The sequence below is a fragment of the Podarcis raffonei genome, chromosome 4 (assembly GCF_027172205.1).
Source record: "Podarcis raffonei isolate rPodRaf1 chromosome 4, rPodRaf1.pri, whole genome shotgun sequence".
NCBI classification, from domain to species: Eukaryota; Metazoa; Chordata; class Lepidosauria; order Squamata; family Lacertidae; genus Podarcis; species Podarcis raffonei.
The window spans coordinates 72,027,519-72,050,152 of record NC_070605.1 but is presented as its reverse complement, the minus strand read 5'-3'; the positions used below and the strand labels follow the sequence as shown (position 1 = coordinate 72,050,152).

At 41.4% G+C, this 22,634-nt stretch overlaps 1 long non-coding RNA gene across 1 annotated transcript; it reads left to right on the top strand.

The window, feature by feature from the left end:
• The first annotated feature begins 945 nt into the window (after positions 1–945).
• Positions 946–15,197, top strand: LOC128412376 (uncharacterized). The gene is made up of 3 exons (XR_008330073.1): positions 946–1,008; positions 12,694–12,794; positions 14,519–15,197. It is a non-coding gene; the product is annotated as an uncharacterized LOC128412376 (long non-coding RNA).
• The last annotated feature ends 7,437 nt before the right edge of the window (positions 15,198–22,634 follow it).

Sequence of the window (22,634 nt, the reverse complement as noted above, 5' to 3'; positions counted from 1 at the left end):
ACGGGAGCTCACCCTGTCGCGGGGATTCGAACTACCAACCTTCTGATCAGCAAGTCCTAGGCTCTGTGGTTTAACCCACAGAGCCACCTGTGTCCCTGAGAAGGATATTTTTATTATTATTATTAGTAGTAGTAGTAGTAGTAGTAGTAGTATTTTATATGTCACTTTGCAGGAAAACTCTCACCTGCTATATTCCTGGGGAAATTATTTCCCTGGCCCCAACTAGGCTGTGCACAAAGAGGACACAAAAAGTGTTCAACTAAATTTGGATCCCAAAACTTAAGCACAGCCATTTGTACTTGGGGTACTTCATGTCAAAACTGTTGGTGCAGCCCAAATGCTACACCCTTGCTATGACAATAGAGGGAGGGAGGGAAGGAAGGAGGGAGAGACTTGCTGCACCATTCAGACCCCAAATCTTGCCGTCACAGGACCACAGGAAGCTGCCTTATACTGAATCTGACCTCTGGCCCATCTAGCTCAGTACTGTCTGCACGGACTGGCAGCAGCTCTCAAGGGTTTCAGTTGGGAACCCTAACTAGAAATGGCAGAGTTGACCCTGGAACATTCTGCAGGCAAAGCAGATGCTCTTCTGCTGAACCAGCCTTCTCACCCACTTTCACGTTGGTATTTGAAGCTGGTCACTCCAGCCTGCTGAAGAGGGTTACTGGTGCCAGTTAAGTTGCTTTCTTTGGCAGGGAGCAAAGTCTAGCATCTCTGTTCCAGTAGCCAGATAAAGGGATGCTGGCACAATATAGAATGTTTACACAGCAATCGGTAGGGTAGAAGCGCAGCTTTAGACTGGCTTTCACGCAGTTCCATGAGATGGCAAGCTTTATCATTGGTCATTATCTTCTTACATTTGTATGTGGGACCATGCCATGGGGTTTAGATTATATGAAGAGCAAAACAGCTTCTGCTATGTATAGAAACCGAAGGTCTCCCCCCCCTTTAAAGAGTTTAGTTCACTCCATATGCTTGAGCACAAAGAGCACAATTCAGCCAAAGGTAAGCACTGATTTCCATGAGAGACATAAACACACCTGGAAACGTTCACTTGGACAATCTAAAAATATAATGTGCCGTGATAAATATTTAGCTTTCAAGCTGATTCAGTTCACAGTTTGGACACTTCTCCAATGAGCACATCAGATGTAGTTAATAAAACAATAGCCAGTACTTTTTCTTTCCTTTTCTTTTTGGTCTATTTCTATATAATCTAATAGGCAAGTTTGGAAGGTTGTCCCTATGTAATTAATTCCTTCGGCTTTCTTTTTTAAGTGTGTGTGGGGATTTACAATCAATATATACATAATGCATGTGCAGCCACATTTGCATAAGTAAGCAATTTAGTTTAAACTTTATTGTTTTTAATATGTTGGCGGGAGGGCTTTCCACTCAACATGTGCTCCCAGAAGTCGTTCCGAAATCCATTGTCTTCACAGTTCATGGCTATGGCTGAAGCTTTAAATTGAACCATTATGAGATGACTGGAGAAGAAAAGAAAACTGAATGGTGATCCTTTCCACACTTTTTTTTTTGGGGGGGGGGACTACATGAAAGACAGATTACGGTAATGTATTCCCCAGGGGAGGAATTTTGCTTGATTAGGTGTGTGGTGGCCTCTAGTGGTTCATCTTTGTAGAGAAACTCAATACAGCTACTGTCAGCTGGCCTGAGAATTTTAAAATATAATGAACAAGATCAACAGTAAAATCCTATGTACCCTGAAGTAGGCTTTGTGGAACTCAGGGGGGCTTATTCCAAGTAAACATGCATAGCATATGGCTTCAAGGGTAACAGAAGAGTGGGGATGTAAAAAGGCATCATTTCCCATTCTGCCTTGTATTTGTCGCAAGCTGCAGCGTTTCTGTTCCACTGCCATTCATCTTCTGCCAAAATTTGCATTATTCGTCTCACTGCTGTGGCAAGACTACACAACTTATGTAACTGAAATATACTCGGAGTCGAGTGTGGATTTCATGCTCTTTATTCAGCTCATAGTAGCGAGGAATGAAAGTTCCCCCCAAATATCTGCTTTATATACATTATTTACACAATGGGCCGCACGTGATTGGCTAATTCCGGGATTCTCCTGTAGGTCAATCAGGTTGCGGATTCACTTCCACCTGGAGCTGGATTGGGTGGCTCCTGAAGACCAATCAGACTGCTGCATTCTGGATCCTATTGTTCTAGGACCAATCCGACTGCTGCATTTTGGATCCTATTCAACTCAGTACATAACAGTAACTTACTCCCAAGCAGGTGGGAAGTACTCAGTGACATATTATTTGTGGACTGAAAGCAACTGCAATAGTGAATTCAACTCTGTTCAATCAGGCCAATGACCTATCTAGCCCAGCATCCTGTTCTCAAAGTGGCCAACCAGATGCCTATGGGAAACCAGCAAGCAGGACATGAGCACAAGAGCTCTCTGCCTTCCTGTGGTTTCCAGAAACTGGTATTCAGAAGCATTACTGCCTCCAGCTGTGAAGGCAAAGCACAGTAGCCTTCAACAGCTCCTCCCTCTATGGAGTTTCATCCTGGACATGGGATGAATAAGTAAAGAATAGGAATTCCCACGCCTATTTCTGTTTTCATAGGAATTCGCCAACATCCCTACAGGCTAGACAACCACCACTATGCTTTTCTGAAACCAGAACCAAGAATTTTCAGAAAGACTGCCAAAAAGTTTCATTGCTAGGATGTACAAGTTTGGCAAAATATTTATAGCATTCCTTTGAAAACCATCAGTAGCACTTTCATAACATGATGGCTATCTTAGAAGTGACACTGTGATTTTGAAGTTCAGAAATTGGAGCTGAAACTGGAGGTTCCTCTTTAAGGTGAAACCTTGGTTGGAATGTAGAGGTACTCTGAGGATCAATCTTTGTTTTCAGAAGAGTAAAATCACTTCACTTTCAGAGTATGTAAGAAACGCTATCCGAATGGAGGAAACAAAAGCATCCAGAGGCACAATACTTCAGAGATAGCCTACAGACTCTATTCCCCATATTCCTCCTGCTTATGAAAAAAACAAGTGTAAGGGAAAATTGAACACTGTTTGTTTTTTTTAAAACAACAACAACAGCTACTTGTCCCTGGCTCTTGCCTTTCATGTCTGCTTGTCAGTAGAATTTGGTCCATTAGATTAGTCCATTAGAATGGGTCACTTTCCCCAATCCTGCATCCCATGACAGCACAAATTACTGGGTATCTAAGGAAAGTGGGACTTAGGACATCCCTTGAGTGAAGTCAGTAAGATGGCAGGACTCTTATGCTCAGAAGTGATCCACAACAATGAGAAATCCCAGAGACAAAAGTGCTCAGATGTAAATGAAACATCATAAGAAGCACACTCTAAATTAAAGAAATTGTTTTAGTTCTATATAAAACCATTCAGCTTAAAGTATTTTCAACATGCTTATAAATCCTAGTTTGAAATTAATGATGCAAAAATAAAGTGTCCAGACAAGTGAGTGGGGAAAATGTTTCTGCTCCAAGGTCCAACGTATAATTAAAAATTACTCCATTAAGTTATATTTAGAAGCATATTAAAAACTGTTTCTGGCATCTTTGAATGGAAATTTCATTACTTTCAGTGTAATGATCTTAGACCAAAAAAAGCAATGCTTACACAAATGAGTTGAAGAGTGTACGTAGTTACACTGAAAAACTGCATTGCATATGTACGTATAACTGTTAACAGTTCCTGCTACAACAGTATACTTTCCAACTTATTTCAAAACAACTTTTCATGTCAGAAAAGTGCATGAATAATTTAAGGTAAACTATGCTTCCAAGTGTCATGACAGTGTGCTAAAAATGTATGCTTTGTTTAGATAAAATGAAATCCTTAATGTTATCTAAATTGGAAGTTATTGGGTGATATCCAACTAACTCATATTTAGAGTAGACTCATTGAGATCCAATGCACTTAAGACACTTAAGTGTATTGATTTCAGTGGGTCTATGTGGAAAATGCTGTGGTCTAAACTACAGAGCCGAGGGCTTGCCAATCAGAAGGTCAGCGGTTTGAATCCCCACGATGGGGTGAGCTCCTGTTGCTCGGTGCCTGCTCCTGCCAACCTAGCAGTTTGAAAGCATGTCAAAGTGCAAGTAGATAAATAGGTACTGCTCTGGCGGGAAGGTAAACAGTGTTTCCCTGCACTGCTTTGGTTCGCCAGAAGCGGCTTAGTTATGCTGGCCACATGACCTGGAAGCTGTACGCCGGCTCTCTTGGCCAATAAAGCCAAATGAGCACCCCAACCCCAGAGTCGTCCGCGACTGGACCTAACGGTCAGGGGTCCCTTTACCTTTTATGTGGAAAATGACAAACCGAAGGATTTCACCCAGCATTTTCTTTCTATAGTTGTTTGACCAAATCATCAAATGATGTGTTATCCTACATATTAGGCCCCCAATTGGTGCTACCTTAGAGAAAACGAAACAGCTGCTACACACACCTTTCCCACCTCTAACATTCCTTTTGACTCAGAGCCATGTTTTTGCACCATGGCAATATTAGAGTCTGTGGAGACAGTGGTGATTTGTGGTCCAATGGTTGAGCTAAAAACAATTCTGCAATTTCAGAAGATCCATTTACTGGATCCAACATGTGCATTTGTTGCTTTGCCCACCCTCCCTCTCCCTCCTGTCTCTCTTTTCCTCCTCCCCCCGACTCCTAAGGAACACCACTTTCTCCTCAATGACTGCTTCATTTCCTTCCCTCCAATTATCCCAGATTGGTTCCCTTTCCTTCATACCCTTTAATCTACTCTGCTTTTTGTTTCTCCCATAGTACTGAAAGAGAATGCCCGTCCTGTTTGTGTGCTTTTCAAGGCTCAGATCAGCAGCTCAGGTGCTGGATGGGCTGAGACTTCAAAAGCCCATAGAGCTGAACAGGAAGTGGGAAAGAGTGTCACTCTTCCAAATTCCTCCTTCAGCTCTATGCACTTTTCAAGAGCGGGGGAGGCTAATCCCCCTTACCTCCTCATGATGAAAGGATCAGTAGTAGAGGGAGCTGCTAGCTGGCTGTATGGGTGTCAGAGGGCATCCCATTGCAGCCATGGGCACCATGATGGAAATATCATGAATAGGAAGCTGGAACATATATAATCTCCTCTCACAAAAGAGCCCTCATCTTGCAAGTGTAATTTCATGGACCCTTAATTAGCCAATTGTGGTGCACACTGCACGTAACTATGAAAAAGTGTTTCCATTATAACTAGCGAAATATCAGCACTCTTCAACAACAGAACCAAAGTTATTTTAGGCAAAAAGGCAACCAGATTGGAATTAACATTAGATGCATCATAAACCACAAATAAGTTTGGTTCAATGGAGGTTTTCCGCAGAGGATTAAGTCAATGTGATTCTTAGGCTGCATATTGGAACTGCTTTATCCTTCCTTTGAACCAAATAACTACTCAAAGGAAGAACTTATTTTCAAAGTGAAGCCAAGGGAATTCTATTTCAAAGAAAGGAACGAGCAAAGCAGAGGGCCATGCACGCATATATAACTTCAATACGATACTATGTTCACATCCAAATCTGCCAGTATGGAAAATATACCAGGAAGCTGGTAAATCACTTAAAGCAAGGGAAACTGTGAATTAATTTCAAGATGCTTTGTGGGAAAGTTACTTAAACAAGTTTGAACTCAGATGAGATAACAGGCAAACCTCTGCAACAGGGTGGGTTTCTGGTGACCCTTCAGATGGAGCTGGGTTAAAACAGTGATGGGGGAGAAATTGGATTCAGATTGCATTTAAAGGTGAACTTGCAAAAATTGCACTTTCCAAAGCAAGGTGTGAACCAAAACACAGCTGTCCTTTGAAATTTGCACTTCTCCAAATTTTGCAATGCAAAAATGTATGACTAGGGCAAAGGGTGCATAAGAATGCATATATCACTAAAAGTGCCATGAAATCCATTAGAAGGGGTGTGCAAAATTGCATACAAAAATGTGTTTATTAGGAGAAAGGGCACCTTCCATGAGGCTTTAAATATATATATATACACATACTGTAATAATTTACAAATAGCTGCAGAAGTATAGAGAACTGAATTTAGGACAGGAAAGGTGTCAAACTGAGAGAAGTGGAACTGACAGATCCATCCACCCCCAGCCCAAAGTTTCCATCATCCCTGACCATTGACCATGTTGGCTGAGGCTGATGGGATTTAGAGTCCAATAGATGCTGGAGGCCTTGCTTTACAAGGAGGCCTGCTGGAAGAGCAAATCTCTTTTTCAAATGCTGCCTAATAACCTCCCTGCCACATTGTCACACTAATTAAATTATGCCTTTGCATGTGTGCCTTGCTGTTTCTACATTTCTGCCTATTCCAATGAGTCAGGAATGATGCTTGGAAGGCAAACAGCTCACAATTCAGCCAAATCATTGCTCATGTTTATGGGAAATAGACTGTAGTCATTACTGGTGAAACCCCTTTGAAACTTGTAGGGTGTGATTTGTCAAGGACTGGGCAAGGCTGAACTGGGCAAGGCTGGCTGGAAGGCACTATTTTAGCTTCACATGAAAACCCATTTTCTTCTTCTTGAGCGTAGGAGTCACTGTAAATCTGCATATACCCTAAAGCTAGAAAAAGCTGTAGCTTGGCACTTGGTGAAGAAAAGATGGATCTCATGGTAGACTAGACTAGTAATGGGTGAGAAACCTGGTCAAAGTGGTTGTTTTAGCTTATTTCAAATCCAAATCATATACCTAGGAAACCCGAAATTCCTGTCCCCTTACCAATAGTCTAGCCACCAGGTCCCCCAAACCCTTCCCCCTTGCTTTTAAACTCTACTTAGTGGCTGGGCTGGCAGGAATAATGGCAAGGTTGGCATTCCACCTGAAGGAAAAGAAGATGTCTCTTCTTTCCTCCCTAGCACCAGGACACAGTTGTCCTTTGAAAATGTACACATTCCAGCAGCCTTTAGGAAAACTACATTTCTAAGGGGCCACTGGAACTCTTTATGCTGGCACACTGCCATGTAGCAAACAGAATAGAAGGGTAAGGAGGGAGACATACTGCCTTTCTTTTCCCTGCAGCTTGAGCAGCACTGCTTTTTCAGCTACCCATGGCATAGTTAGCAAGTCGGGTTTAAAGACAGGAAGGTTGGGGAATGAGGAGGATTGGATTGGGAAGGGCCAACTTAGAATTCTTCTCCAACACAGATTTGAACCTGAGCCAGAGAAGAAATCATAGAATCATAGAATCATAGAGTTGGAAGAGACCACAAGGGCCATCGAGTCCAACCCCCTGCCAAGCATGTTGTCTATGCTACTGCCACTGGTCCTGCTCTACTGAGAAAGTATAGGAGGATAAGAGAGGTATATTTGACTGCTGAGAGGTGGTCAAGAAGGCCTTGTGGGTAGTAGGTGGGCAGTAAAGGTGGGTTGGCAGCAGAGAACTTTCCTACTCAGATTTTCAGTTCTTGGGGGACATTCAGGGGTTGGAAAAATCACATCTGGTTTGGAGTTGTGTCTCTCTGTGTTTAGATCTGAGCCAGACAAATGCTTACATCATCCCCTCTGCACAACTCCTGCATTTCAAATTCTTCCAGCCCATCCTATGCCAGCAGTCTTGAAAGGACATGCCATTGGTGGTGCCACACCAAAGTGACATACAATGTTTCTTTCCTATGACTCATTCTAGCTGGACAAAACCATGTTGTTCAATGAGTTGCTTAGGAAATTCTAGTATAACCTAGAATCTGATTCAACATTTCTGTTACCTACATTTTCAATTTTCTAAGGATAACTCTTTTTTTTCCACTGGGGAGGACCAATGCAGTTGTGAGGATGGAGGGAGAAAACAAGACAATTTGTCAGCCAGCACATTTATATTTGGAATTTAAGTTTGTTGCTTTTCCTATCTTTTAGGACTAATGATAATCCCTCCACTGCAAAATGGATATAAGCACAAAACAAAATTTAAAAAGGAGAGCCAAATCTGAGACCACTTTTATTAGCTCAGGGAGGTAAACTCTTGGCTTATGGGATGGTTGATACACCAGTGAAATCCCTGCTGATATGATTACCTAATATTAGATGCAAACACACCTAGAGAGAGATCCTGGCTAGGGAGATAATATTCCAGCACCAGGCACCACTAGTTGGTACTGCACCGAGAAATGATGTGGAATTCAGTAGATGAGCATTAAGTCCACTCAGCTCACATACTCAGCTCATAGTGAGACAAGCCAGGTTGACTCATATATGCAAAGATAGACTCCTAGCCTCTTTGATAAGGACCGGCACTGAACAGCAGCACTGCATTGCTGCAGATCAAGTTGACAGAGTAGCTCCATATCACCTTAGCTGGGGGAAGGGCCATTAAGGGAGACAGATATCTGAGACACGCCCCCCATCCCATTAACTGGTAAGCCAATCTCCCACCAACCATGCCCAAAATGACTTGATCTGGGGGGGGGGGCACTCAGGTAATTCTGATTAATATAGGCACAGGACCAGATAAAATTTGATATTCAGGAAAGTGCATTCATAATGGTGATACACTTGCAACAAAAGCAATACCCCATCCATCCCAGGATTGTAGTTCTTTTAACCTTAACTCATTATACATCTTATCAAGTTTTCATTGAGACCCCCAATGCGAGGGGCAATTGCCAGTTTGCCAAATGATTACAAACTAATGAATATGGTCTCTCCCTGTACAGTGGTACCTCAGGTTACATACGCTTCAGGTTACATACGCTTCAGGTTACAGACTCCGTTAACCCAGAAACAGTACCTCGGGTTAAGAACTTTGCTTCAGGATGAGAACAGAAATCGTGCAGCAGTGGCGCGGCGGCAGCAGGAGGCCCCATTAGCTAAAGTGGTGCTTCAGGTTAAGAACAGTTTCAGGTTAAGAACGGACCTCTAGAATGAATTAAGTACTTAATCCGAGGTACCACTGTACATTTCCTCCTTTTTCCAGAGAAGGTCACTGATAAACTAAAGACCTGCAGCAGTGTCTTTTAAAGATACTAATAAATTTCATCTACCATTTAATTGCAGTCCAGGAAGTTTATGCTGCTTGGATTTAAGATCAAACTGGCTTGTTTCATCTTTTTTTCCACCAGCAGCTGTAGATGCTCCACTTGCTTTTCAACACCCTTTCAATAGATAACCCATCGCGTGTATTTACTACACAAACCAAGAATCTTAGTTCCAGTTCCAAGAACAGGGATGGAGAGGATACATACCATTCATTTATAAAGGCTTATAGCCTGGTTCAGACATGCCTTTTGAAGTTCCAAATGCTTTTTTTTAATTCTCCTGGCTGGATTTAGTTTAATCCACCAGTCTACTGGCCTGAGAGTCAGGGCCCCCCTCCCCAACCAACAGTATAATTTAAAAGCAGGACACATGCATATATGCTTAATAGAGTTCACATATTGTGTTAGGCGTTGGTTCCATAACTCAGGATCCCCTCTGGGCCAAAAGAAAATAACACCCAATGCTCTAGATGGTGCATCCTGCCAGAATGGTTGTAGCTATAGCTGTGGACATGCCAGTTCACATTAACCCTTTCCCATACAAGCTTCATTCAGATAAAGGCTTGAGAAATCAGTAGCACACTTAGGTAATTTTAGACTCTCTGGACCAATGACACAGGCAGAGGCAACAGCAACTGAAAAAGGTGAGACAGCTTTGTGTAACCCTTTGCCTACTGAAACCCACCAATTTCAAGACAACAGTTTCCCTAAAAAGAACCCCACCTTTTGACTCAGTCTTAATACATATTTGTGCTACATGTCATACTGAAATCCTCCGGATGTTGAGGGAAACGCATGGCTTGATAAATCATCATTAAAGTGCTTAAGAACACTTCTTGATTGACAGGTCTTCAGCATAACAAGAAGTATTTTGTTATTACACTAATAGGAGGAATAAGTGCTTTCTGGCTCAGGGATCAAGGACATATATTCTTCCAGATATCTTTGGAATCCAGCTCCCATTAACCCCAGCCAACATGGGCAATGATCAGAAATGGAGTCAGTCTGGAGGGCCATAGGTTCTGAACTTTAATCCTGGGTGAATTGCTCCGTTAGATCCAGGGGACTGTTATCTGATTGGCACTTTATTTGTTTTCATATTGAATATGCATATTGATAAATCAGCATCATCTCACTTGAACCCATTTTCCCCTCTTGATTCAGTGCCAAAGCTCATCACTAACCACAACACCCAAAGCATAAGGAGAACATTCCTTACAGCAGAAATCCTTTCTGAGGTCATATTTTAATCAGATTCATGCTCCCTGCTCCACTCTGTGGGTGCATTCCAATGTTCAGAAAGGAAATAAATCAGATCTAGCATCTTATATTAAAATCAAACCACAAATATCATCAGAAAGTACCCAGCATTTGATGTTGGTGGGAATATTCTCTCACACAAAAATGCTTGGAAATAGAAATATCAATGTGACATTCCTTTGTTTCTGGTTTGTCACCCATCTGATAATAAAAAAATAACAAACGGTTACATCTCTCTGTGCGGACTTACCAAGACACTTAATATTTGCTGTTGAAACCAAGGAGGAACATAGATGATGTGGTTTTCTTTATATTATAGAGTGCGTAGTAGTCTGCCTCATTTTCACACAGATAAGTATAAAATGCTTAAATAATCAAGACACTGTTTTTTGTTAAAATGTTAAAATATCTTCACAGTGCAATCCTATTATGAATTAAGCCCTATTGAATTCAAATGGGCTTACTTCCAGGCTCAAGATCATAAAGCACAGCTTGTGGCTGCCTGGGGATTTGAAACAGTAACCTTGGGGCCTGCGTTCAAAATTTCCATTCACAATGGAATATGAGAAGAAATGTCCAATACAGTGGTACCTTGGGTTAAGTACTCAATTTGTTCCGGAGGTCCGTTCTTAACCTGAAACTGTTCTTAACCTGAAGCACCACTTTAGCTAATGGGGCCTCCCGCTGCTGCCCCGCCGCCGGATCACGATTTCTGTTCTCATTCTGAAGCAAAATTCTTAACCTGAGGTACTATTTCTGGGTTAGCGGAGTCTGTAACCTGAAGCATATGTAACCTGAAGCATATGTAACCTGAGGCACCACTGTATATGTGCTCTTTTGCAGAACACACTATATAACAATCATTCCAAACATCATAATGTTGTTTTCTCATATTAGCATGGACAAGCAATAGCTCAAGATCAGGCAGTTCTTACATTTCACCACAGAGATGCTTTTGCAAGTTGACAAAGTCATTTTTCAGGCTTCACGCAGGATAATTGGGGCCAAATATTATTCAGGTGACCTAGCAGTACCAGCATCATGCTCTGAATTTTTGCTTTAGCCTTCTGTACTCTGAAAGAAAATGAAAAGCTCTAGGACAAGGATGGGAAATCTTTGGTCGTCCATATGTTATTGGAATTCAGCTCCTATCAGTCTCAGTCAGCGTAGTCAATAGCCAGGGATAATGGGAAATTTGCCAAACAGCATGTGGAGGGCCAAAGGTTCCTCATCCCAGTTGTAGCAGAATAAAGCCTTCTTCAAAGTCCTTGTAAAAAATGATTGCCGGGTGGTGAAGATTTGGCCAAAAAAGCTGTCCTTTCCAGCACTGATAACAAATGGATGAAGCAGAGAAGAACGAGATCAGAGAGGTGTTGATATATTGGCTTTTTGTCTCTGAAACAAGTAACTCTGAACCACAAATGAGGAGAGTGGATGAGCTCAGGCCATGCTTGTGAACTTCCCAAAGGCTGTGAGAAAAGCATGCTAGATTAAATATGCCTTTGACCTGATCCAGCAGGGCTTTTCTTATGTTCTCATGCTCCATATAGCTGCATGTGTACTTTCCAGGAACAGGTTTCCAATTTTATGTAAAAGTAGGTTAAAAGATGAGGTAATGTGGGACATCACTTCATCATGTGAAGGCAAGACTCAAGAGCAAGGATCTGAGAGAGCAGAACTGACCTTTACATAATTTTCATGGAATGTCTTTCCAATAGTTTGCTTGAAATATCATTCGGAAGAAAATATTAAAGCCAAAAACAGAGGAAAAGAGCATAAAGGAGTTCAAGAAACTCTAGCAAGTCATTGGATGTAGGAGTATGCTGTTTGCTAGCTGTTCCAGAAATGACACCATAAGCTCAGTCTTATGAACTGGTTATCACCGTGCAAGAAAAATGGCCATCTGAATGACATGTTAGCTTTGTGGGATATGCCTACAAGTTTTGATTCAATGTCCAAAGCATCAATTATTGTCCAAATGCAATGAATGGAGACAAAGAAAGGTGTGGTATCCAAATAAGAGCTACATTACACAAATACAAAATAGAATCTCAGTCAAAGACTTCCCATATAACACATAACTGCAGAAAGTTTCCAGTGACTCTCAGTCAGTTATGACTTTAACTATATGCTGGATTACAACCCATGCAAATCTATAATGGTGGCACTTGTTAACTAGGAATCTGAGAGCATGTTTACACTAAAAAAAAAAAAAAATCTTGAGAATTGTAGTTCATTGTGAGGGCCCTAAGAAAACAAGAGTTCCCAGAATTCCTTGGGGAAACACATGACTGTTAAACTATTTCAAAAGGTTTTAGCTCATAACACATCCATGTGTTGGCTGTAACAATGGATGAGAGGTATGGATGAGTAGAGTGCCCTTTTACATTTTTTACAAACACACATTGATTCCCCTGTTCCAGGTTCAACAGCAGTTTAGCTTCCTACAATGAATCCCCAAGTTGACCTCCCTGTTTTCAAACCCAGCTATGCTGCCAGACAAAACTTCTGCTCTCACCAGGCGGTAGGTGAAGGATAGTTTTCCCTGAATGCCTCTGTTTGGGCCTGGTAAGTGTCCAGTGAAAGCAATGGAGCAATGTATACTATGAAGGTCTGGATATTTCTTGCCAGGAGTCTGACCCAAATGGCTTCTACAGACACCACAGGACTAACAAAGAACAGAAATACAACCTTGGAGTTAACAAAAATGCAAACACAACTATGGTCTTCATTCTTGGCAATGCTGGCATGTGTTTGTGTCTACCATCTTAAATATATAAGTGAATTTTGTCATAAACTGTAGGTCAAACCCCAAAGATATCCCAAAAGTGTATGCAAGAGGATTGCAACATTGATTCCTGCTGCATTTTTCATAACTCCACAGCACAGAAACATTAACTTTCAGTTAATCAGTTTTGCAGCATATATAGTGTGGGATCCAAAACCAGGACATAGATCTTGATTTCTTTCCCCGCCCTTTGAATCAGACCCAGACAACTCTGGAGCCAGATCTAAAATGGGTCTGTTTTTGGATCGTGGAAGAACATTTTCGAATACTCCAGCACCCCCAAAATTACCATGCAAACTACTACATTAAGTCCTTAAGTTTCTGGAACTAAGTGCTGCTCTGATCACGAAATGCAAATTGGAATGCTAGCTTCATCAGTTAGAATCACCACTTACTGTGAAAAAAGCAGACAAGTTAAAGGGCGTAAAAAGGGCAACTAATCCACACTCAAGACTAAACAGCGCATTAAGCAGGAAATTAATGATTTCCTGGTGTTTCTGTTTTAAATTGCCCTTTCCCAGATTGTTGTTTGCACCATTATATATGCCTTCCCCGGTGAGGCAAACAGCAGCTTTGTGGAATGGTAGAAGGTATAGATTGGGTAAATAGTGCAGCTGGATAATGCTAGCCCCAATTTCTGCTTCTAAGAAACAATAAAAACTTGGGAGATCCAGTCACATTTCCCCCAGATAATGTGCTTTTTGGTCCTAAGTGACCGTGAGTATTCTTTGCATGCTGAGACAGATGTAAATGTTCCACACACACATACGAGCGAGAGCGAGAGCGAGAGCGAAAGAAAGAGAGAGAGAGAGAGAGAGAGAGAGAGAGAGAGAAATTACAAATTTAGAGAGCCAGCTGCAATATTCAAGTGCTCAAAAGTGGGGGAAGCCTTTTTGCTGTTGTGTAAAAAATTACACACATTACTATTTCAACAAAAAAGTACAAAAAATATAAACTTTTTTTAAAAAGTCCCCTTAAGATACGACTGCAAATAATAAACCATTTCACATCTCTTTTGTTAACGAATCATTTTAGTTCCATATATTTAGCACAACAATCTATACAGTTACATATAATTTAGTAAGTATGCGGTTGACAACATAAATATCTCCCATCTTTCGAGGAATGTGCTCTAGTATTGCAAATAGTAATAAAGGTTTCCCAGTGCTGTACATATTTAATATTCTTTGGTTGACCTTCTTTATCTTATATAATGAGGAGGCTTTGCCATTAACAGTGTCCTCATACAACTTTGATCCCCATTCAACATTTGCTGGAATGACTGAATGTTCTGAGCACTCTTTGACTGTTGCCTCTATATCCTTCGTGCTGTATACCCACCTACACATTTGAGATTTTCCACTAAGGCACACATTAAATGGTTCAGCAGATGCAATGTTATTTTGGTCAGTCAACTCAACAATGTACTTCTGTTGCTCTTCTGTATTTTATATTTTCAGCGTTCCAAGTGACTCCCCACTCCACCGAAACTTCGCATCATGCATCTTTTAGCATAAGGAAGCTGGACAGACATCACCAGCGGTAGGACTTGGATCCAAAGATTGCCTTTAATTAAAACCTTCATGTGACAAACAAAAGGGAAAACAAAAGAGTAGGCTTTTCCACCGAGCCAAATGGAATCTATTCAATGTGCTTTATAACCCAGGCACCCTTTTTAAACACAGCGCCATGTGTGTGAAGGGGAACTCTTGTCTCTCGCCTGTCTTAGATTAGCATGGGACTGGAGCCATTACAGTGGTCTGCTTTCTGCAAGCTTGAAGCTGAAATTTACACAATGCAGAGAACTGGCCCAGCTCCGCAGCCACTTTAGACTTGCATCTTGCGCTACATAAAAGCCAATGTTCCACACGTCGTTCTTTTAAAAGCCACCATTGTTCTCATCCATAACTGAGCAATTCAGCCTTTGCTTTAAAGGCGGGAACTCAACCAAGCTACTGCTTACAAATTCCAGATCTTCTCCGATTGCACACACAGAATAACGTTTTGTTACACTGCGCTTTTGTCATGGGTTTGGTTATTATTATGTGAAGCCAAGTTTCATTTTTCATATATTTTAAGAAACAAGACATTGTCAGTTGAAACCTTTAACAATTTCAAGGCTCTGGGTTAGCATTAAATATAGCAACTGTGTTGTTCCTATTGCAATTGTCTCAGTTTACTTGGGATAATTGCATCTGGAATAATTTCTAATAAAGGGTATAAAGAGCATCTGAAGAGAATGGTGATGCTACTGGTCTATTTCTCTCTCTCCCTGTCTTCCATTGCTTTTTAAAAAAATAGCCTGAAACATTCCAGTATCACATATGCATATAATGGTTCCTGCCTCACCTTCTCCAAAAGTAGAAGTCATTTACCCTGAAATTTCTTATAGAATATTTATAAGAAGCTCATTTACAAATGCAAATGTACAGTTTGAATAGGCATTATGGGATGCAGAGGCAAGCACACAGGAAATACAGGATTTAGAAGACTTTTTCTCACATTTCTCCTCTCATGACAAACCCTGCTGCTTTTGTGCTCTACTGTCCTAGAAGATCTCCCAGACAGTCCCAGAAGCTCTGCCAGAGATGGAAAAAAATGTTTAGTTTCATTGGTGGGTGGAGAAGATTCAATATGCAACCAAAGTTGGTTTGTGGAAAAAAGAACACAATTAAGTTATCTATGGTTTACCATTAGCTGACACATAGATAAAACCTCACATGTGACCATCTCTTTGGATCAAACAACAGAGCACTGTGGCTATAATAATATTTAAGGCAGGGCAGAGCAGGAGCCAGCCTCACAAGTTAATTGAGGGAGCACAACCCTATGTAGTGATATTATGAGGAGCCAGGGGGTGGAGCTGAACAGCCTCTGAACACTGGGGGGGCTGGCCCCCTTTTTTAAAAAACTGCCTTGGTCCCTAGGAGTTGGCATGTATGGGGCAGGCTAACTTGCAGATCTCCAGATGTTGTAGGACTAAGGCCCTGACCATTGACAGTGCTGGCTGTGGCAGATGTGAGTTGGAGTCCATCAACATTTCAAAGGTTGCAGGTTCCTTGTCTCTGGTTTAAAGAAAGGATTCTTTATCCTGATCATCTACAGATTCAATATATTTTCAGAAAACACTGTTTTCCATTTCTATCCATTAAAATAGAAGGATTAAGGGGAAAATCCTAATGGGCTATAGCCTGTGAGGGCCAGGAGGTAGAATATATGCAGATCCTTGTGTCAGCCTTAAGCTGTCGCAGAGATGATGCTGTCACCTGATCTAATGGTTCCTAGACTAGCTCAACCCCTCTCCCCCCTCAGAACACCTGCAAACCTCATCCAATTTTGCAAAAAACGTTTAAAAAGTGATAGATGGTTACTCAGCATTAACTCAAAGTAGGGCTTCTAGTGTAGCTGCCCCTATCCTGTGGAATAGAATTCCTTTCAAGATACAACAGGTGCCTCTAACTGTATTTTCTGGAAACATCTGAACATATTTATTGTTCCAACAGATTTTCTCAGCTGGATAATTGGGTCTTTGCCAGGAGTGTATATTTTGTGTGGTTTTAGTTTTGTTTTAAATGTATGTGCTGTTTGCGTGTGCTTAATTGTTTTTGCTGTTTTTATTGTACATCATACATCACCTTGAGACAATAGCAAAGAAGGCGATAAATAATAATAATAATAATAATAATAATAATAATAATAATAATAATAGCAGCCACGATTTACCTGAAGCCATTGTACAAACATTGCATAAAAGGGCTGTTTCCTCAGCATTTGCTTTTTATTCTATGGAGGTATAGCAACAGCACCAGAGACCCCCAGCCCACCCCCAAGGGCTGCAGCTATCAAACCTAGCTGCAAATATTCAAGTCTCTCACATTTCGGAAGGGCTCATTAATAAATTGAGTCTCAAATGCTGCTAGGTTGTGACTCTGGGATCGGAGAAGTCTAGAATGGACTGTCAGACATTGCCTCAGGACACAAGGATGCACAGTTTGTTTTTTCTGCCCTTCTGGGTTTCTGCAGTACGCCTCCTAATCCCACACAGCAGTTCCCAGTGAAATGTGATCGGTCACTGGGGAGCTCTTTCATGTAGTTTATGCGTCTGAATCTCTCTTCCCCACCTCCAGCTACACATACATACAATATCAAATGCAGTGGCTAATTCAGGTTCAAAATGTCTGACACGGGGGCGGGGGAGGGAGTCACAAGGAGAAATATACATGACTCATTATTTCAAAACAAGAGATTATCTACTTTAATGACCATATAGAACTTTTCAAGTGGTAAAGATAAAATAGTCTGTGGCTTGCTGCAAATATCAAACCCAGAATTTGAATTAGCATCTCCTGTATTGTTCTAGTTTATGATACAGTACTATTTTATATTCCACATAAATAAACCTTGGATGGCATTTTGACCTCTTCTATAGCTTTTATATAGCTAAGAGCATCTTTCCCTCTATAGACACATATCCACTCTAAAAGTTTTTGTTTTAACAACCTCCACCTGGTTTACCTTACTGTCTTCCTAGAAAAATCATACATCTGAATATAATCACCAAGGAATGAGGTACCATTTCATTATAAAAGCTTGGCTAAGGACTTTTAGAAATTCTGAATTTTTAACATTCTTACTCTTCCAGCTCTGAACAATCTTTCTCAGTGATAAGAAAGTGAGATCTGCTGATTTCCGTCATAAGTTTCTTAACTGAAAATTCTGAGACCTACATTCATGTGAGAGGGATGGCTAAACCTCCTCCCAAAAAAGAATTTAAATGAGTTCAGATATGATGTGTGGAAGCTGTCAGCACTGCTTATGGTGCAGCACTGCACCAGCATGGTGCCCTGCAAATGTTTTGGATTACAACTTGCATCAGCCTCGGTCCACATGGCCAATGGTCAGGAATGTTGATGGGGGTTGTAGTTCACAACATCTGGAGAGCAACATATTGGCCTAGTAACCTATGGTTAATATGGATCATCTGAATGAATCAAAGAGTTGTAATGCAGCAAATGTATATATGTGCAATTCTGAGTTGGGTTGAAAGGAGCATCTTATCAAATGGAAACTACCAACTAAATCAAAGATGGGGTGCTATCTTATGAAATATGTTGACAAACTGGACAAGAGAGGAGTCTCCCCCCCACACACAGTTGCAATCATTATTCAGCTCCCATTGCAAATCAGGTTTATTATCAAATTTTACAGACTTTCAGCTGTTTGCAATGAGCAAATCAAACAAAAGCAATTGAAATAGCTCAACCCAAAGGATGCTTCAAGTGACTGCCCCAGATTCAACTGAAATTGCATGTTCACTGTTGTGATTTTCCCCTAGCAAAAGTCACAGTGGCTTGCTGATGAATGAATTGGCACGATCATTTCTGATGGGCGGGCAGTTTCCAAGGTTGTTGTCTTGCTTACAGATGCTACACAACACCAGGCAAATGTAAGAGTCATAGAATCATAGAATCAAAGTTGAAAGGGACCCCGAGAGTCATCTAGTCCAACCGCTGCAATGTGGGAGTCTCACCTAAAGCATCCAAGATAGATAGCCATCCAAACACTGCTTGAAAACCTTCAAGGAAGGAGAGTCCATCATCTCCCAAGGGAGATTGTTCCACTGTCAAACAGCTCTTACTATGAGAAAGTTTTTCCTGGTGTTTAATCGGAATCTCCTTTCTTGTAACTTGTCACAACTCGGGTTCCACCCACCACTTTTGCCAATGACCCTGCCCACTGCTGGCATGTGGTTTAAAAAAAGATTCCCTACCCCTGTCTTAGCCCAGTGGTGGATTGGAACCTTCTGCTGTTCTATCTGCTGTGCAGCTGAATCCGACCTATTTGACAAATGGGTTCTTCAAACTTTCCTTCCCCACCCCTCCCAACATTTCGTTCAACATATGAAAAACTGGCAGGAAGGTTATTTACAACTTTGGCGGCATTCGAGATACAGTTGCCTGCTGGTAGTTTAGAGATGGACAAGACACCCCCTAACTTCACAGACTGCCACAGGAAGCCTCCAGTGGTTTTGTATTCCAGATTTATGGAGTTATGGAGCAGCTTGTCCAGCTATACAACAACTCATCCATCCCTAAACTTCCAGCAGACATTTTTCTCTCTACTGCTAAAGAAATACATCTATAGGCACCCTATGAATAGAGGGGGGGTGGAATGCATGCTATATTTTTAAGATGCTTGACCTACATTTGTCATTTGGGAGCTAAGAACTAAGCACAAGCCTTTTTTAAAAAAACACACACACATTTAGCACTGCAAAACTCTGGCTGCTATTATGGGAACTGATCCACGGAGCAGAAGGGTGTCACATAAATCACTATCTGTTGGTGAGCACCGTATAAATTTAGGAGATAAAGGCAATTTATCGTTTAAATGATGTAACCATTAAACTATCGAACATCTGAGTTTAGCTGAGCTGTGTTTACTAATTCGGATGTCATCTGGAGGATTCCTGAGCCTTCGCACAAAAGAACTTCAGATGTTTGGGATTACTGCTGCTGACTTTTGCCAACATCACTTACATTTCCTGTTTCTTGGAGAGTCCTAAGCAATTAATTGCTGTTCTCTATAAAGAGGCTGAAGGACTTTAATGCTTCATCTTTTACACACGCAGCAGCATCCAGAGAGAGCACGGAAATTGTCAGCATGATGAAAGAAGTGTTTCTCTTCTTTCTGAGCCAAAGCACTGCAAATTAGAACAAGCCAAAGAGGGCTATACTAACCTTTTCGCACATTTCCTTCCATGGTACCATAGTGGTTGCACAATAAAAACGACTGCACATTATTATTATTATTATTATTATTATACAGTTGCAGTGGAGAATTAGAAAGAAATCTTGCTCACAGGTAATTTTATATCCTAGATAAGAGTTTGGCAGCAATATCAGCCCAAATTGGATACAGTGGTACCTCAGGTTAAGTACTTAATTTGTTCTGGAGGTCCATTCTTAACCTGAAACTGTTCTTACCTGAGGTACCACTTTAGCTAATGGGGCCTCCTGCTGCCGCTGTGCCGCCGCTGCACAACTTCTGTTCTCATCCTGAAGCAAAGTTCTTAACCCGAGGTAAAATTTCTGGGTTAGCGGAGTCTGTAACCTGAAGCGTATGTAACCTGAAGCGTATGTAACCTGAGGTACCACTGTACTTTAGCATCCCCAGAACAGCTGCTAGATTGTTGACCAGAACATCTGACCCCATCAAAAGCAGCAGCTTGACTGGCTGCTGGTTCATTTCAGAGCAGCATTCAATGTGCTGGTTTTAACTTTTGAAGACTATGAGGCCCTGGACCTTGATATCGAGGGAAGTTCCTTCTCCCCCACCAATTTTGCTCCAGTGCTGAGATCAGTCTTAGGGACTTTTCTCTGGGTAGTTATATTAGGAGGTAACCAGGGGAAAGTTCAAGGCACCTGCAGAACTCTCCCCAAAGAGGCTCACTTTTCTTTTGCTTAGGCCTTTTAATTTAGTTTCGATTTATATGCTACTGATATTTTTACACTGTCCCACTGCTTTTGCATTTGTTATTTAGAACATGTTTATTTTGACCTTTTCCTGCCTATTCTCAAAAGTTTTTTTTGCTGCCTCTAACATTTCCTTGACTTCCACTTCATGAAACTATTCTCTTGCAGTTTTCCTTCTATCTCCCTACCTATTCCTTCTCCTCTGGCAAACTTTTAGTCTATATCCTTTATTACTATTAAGACTTGAAAGTATAAAGAAAAAACAGTAAACAGAAATAAATATCAAATATCAAGCCTTTTTTTAAAGTCTAGAATAGTAAAGATTTCCCACATCAACATTTTCACCTGAGAGCATCTAGACATGGGGGGGGGGGTTTGCTATAAATAAGTCAGAAATTAGATCGTTATAACAAAAGAAAGAAATTTCTATGGAAAAATCAAGTTTTATATTTTCCTGCTCTCTGGCGCCATCTGGTGTTGCATGTTTATAGTGCATTCAAATTGCTGCATCTTTACTAACGTAGCTGAGTCCTCTGTGTCCAGACCTGTCTCTTGATTCTCAGAGGTTCCAGAAGGAAATTCAACAGGTGCAGCTTGCATGACAGCCTATACCTGCCAAAATCACCTTTTCTAGTCACCACTGAAGGTGCAGAAAACTTTTTCATCTTGCCATCTTCGTCGCATCCACACCGGGAATGTGGCAGCAACACTAGGAGGAAGGGTTGCAGCATTTCGGCCTTTTTAATTTAGAAAAAAAGGCAAATAAGAGGGGGCATGATAGAAGTATATAAAATTGTAGTGGCTTTAACCTTTAAAGTGGCTTTAACCTTTAAAGCCCTATATGGCCTAGGACCCTCGTACCTACGGGACCGCCTCTCCTGGTATGTCCCACGGAGGACCTTACGGTCTTCAAATAAAAACATCTTGGAGATCCCGGGCCACAGGGAGGTTAGGCTGGCCTCAACCAGAGTCAGGGCTTTTTCGGCCGTGGCCCCGATCTGGTGGAACACTCTGTCACAAGAGACTAGGGCCCTGAGGGACTTGACATCTTTCCACAGGGCCTGCAAGATGGAGCTGTTCTGCCAGGCCTTTGGCCAAAGGCACAGTCTGACCACCTCCTTCGGTAATCCTCATAGAACTCTAACACAATAGTTGCCATTAATTTGACACTGAATTGATTTTAGAATGAATTGATTTTAGAATGTATTTCAGTTAATTGATTGTGATTTTAAGTAAACTGTGTTATTTTTACTGTTGTTAGCCACTCTGAGCTCGGCTTCAGCTGGGGAGGGTGGGATATAAATAAAATTATTATTATTATTATTATTATTATTATTATTATTATTATTTAACTTTCATAATGCTAGAACTTTTGGCATCCACTGATACTTAATGTTGGGAGATTCAGGGCAGGCAAAACAAATTCCTTCTTCGTGGGCTCTGTTCCCACAAGAGGCAGTGATGGAGAACTTGGATGGCTTTAAAAGAGGATTAGACAAATTCATGGAGAAGACTGCTAGCCAGGATGGCTATGCTCTGCCTCTGAATACCAGTTCCTGGAAACTATAGCAGAGGAGAGTGCTCTTGAGCTTATTTGCTGCTTGCAGGCTTTCCTCTGGCATCTGGTTGGTCGCTAACAAGATGCTGGACTCGATGGACCAATGGCTGAACCAGTGGCTCTTCTTGTGTCCTTCTTATGCATTTAAATTGCATGGCTTCCCCCCAAGAATCTTGGGAGATTGCAGTTTACTCCCTCACAGGGAGAAAATTGCAAGCACAGTTAATAAAACTACATTTCCTAGGATTCTTTGGGGGAAGCTGTGTGCTTTGAATGAGTGAGTTGGAAAGTACATCAGCTAGTAACACACACCCCTCATGCGGTGCCCTACAGGTATTTTGGACTACATCTCCCATCAACCCCAACTAGCCAGGGCTGATGGGAGTTGTAGTCCAATTGCCATCAATGGAGGCTACTATGAGGCTTGGGATTGCTACCGTGGAGGGGCGAGGGAGGTATGGCGGTGGGGGCAGATGTTATAGGCGAAGGGGATCGAGATATGGATATGCTCGTACCCCTTCCAATCTGCGCCTCATCCCGAGG